This window comes from Nanorana parkeri, unplaced genomic scaffold, assembly GCF_000935625.1.
Source record: "Nanorana parkeri isolate BGI_ZX_2015 unplaced genomic scaffold, ASM93562v1 scaffold3295, whole genome shotgun sequence".
In the NCBI taxonomy this organism is placed as follows: domain Eukaryota; kingdom Metazoa; phylum Chordata; class Amphibia; order Anura; family Dicroglossidae; genus Nanorana; species Nanorana parkeri.
Window position 1 is genome coordinate 38,318 of NW_017309563.1, and position 962 is coordinate 39,279.

At 50.3% G+C, this 962-nt stretch overlaps 1 protein-coding gene across 1 annotated transcript in view; it reads right to left on the reverse strand.

Annotated features, from left to right (window-relative positions):
• The window catches only part of OSBPL11 (oxysterol binding protein like 11), a 24,127-nt gene that overhangs the window by 5,206 nt on the left and 17,959 nt on the right, over positions 1–962 (reverse strand). The gene's annotated exons all lie outside the window — the stretch shown is intronic.

The window sequence follows — 962 nt, forward strand, 5'->3', positions numbered from 1 at the left end:
GGAGAGAGATGAGGGGGGAGAGAGAGAGAGATGGGAGAGGAGAGAGAGAGAGATGGGAGAGGAGAGAGAGAGATGGGAGAGGAGAGAGAAGGAGTCACCACCATGTGAAGGTGACTAAGAAGCTGAACACACGGGGCTGATCTGTGAATGATCTCAGGAGAACACACGGATGTATTTGGATTGTCATCTGATTTTCGGGGATGGCACATTGTCGGCAGTGAAGGGGGGAGGAGGGGGGGTGTCTATAACCTGAGACGTGTTTATGACGTTGCGTGTGACATCTCTTCACCAACATTCCGGAGTCAGGGACCCGTCCACACACTCTGCAGCCTCCAGACACATGAAGACTGATCTCTGTACACAGAACTCATCACACCCGCTACAGACAATGGCGGAGCCTGGGATGGTGATTGAACCCTTTCATGTCTGGCTGAATCTACAAATGTCCTGAGCATGTCATCAAAAATGATGAATCCTCAATGACGGGAGCCGTTCTTATATGACGGGCCCCTTATGGACTCCATGGGATGGATTGTTCCAGTCCTGAGGGTTTCAGTGGCAGTGGAGTCTTCCTTCAATATAATGATGTCATTGGCATGTAGACCAATATCTGATGATGTCACCACATACGATATATGACGGTGAGGGATTCCGCAGGGACAACACACAACACAGATACAGATGAGAGTTTGCGTCGGGGAAACTATGTAAAGACTAAACGGAACACAGGGATTCATGTCAGGCAGTCAGAACCATCCAACGGGGGCCGTGTTCAGCCCCAGCACCTCCTGACCCTTGCTATTGGTCAGCATATGCAATGGAAATTCTCCCTGACCAATAGCAAGCCACAAGAGGTGGGAGGGAGTACAAGCAAACAATGATACCATAGGATGAACTGGAACATGTGACTGAGGCCACTGGATCCAACCCATTAATGGATCAGGGTTGGGGGGGGGGTCAAT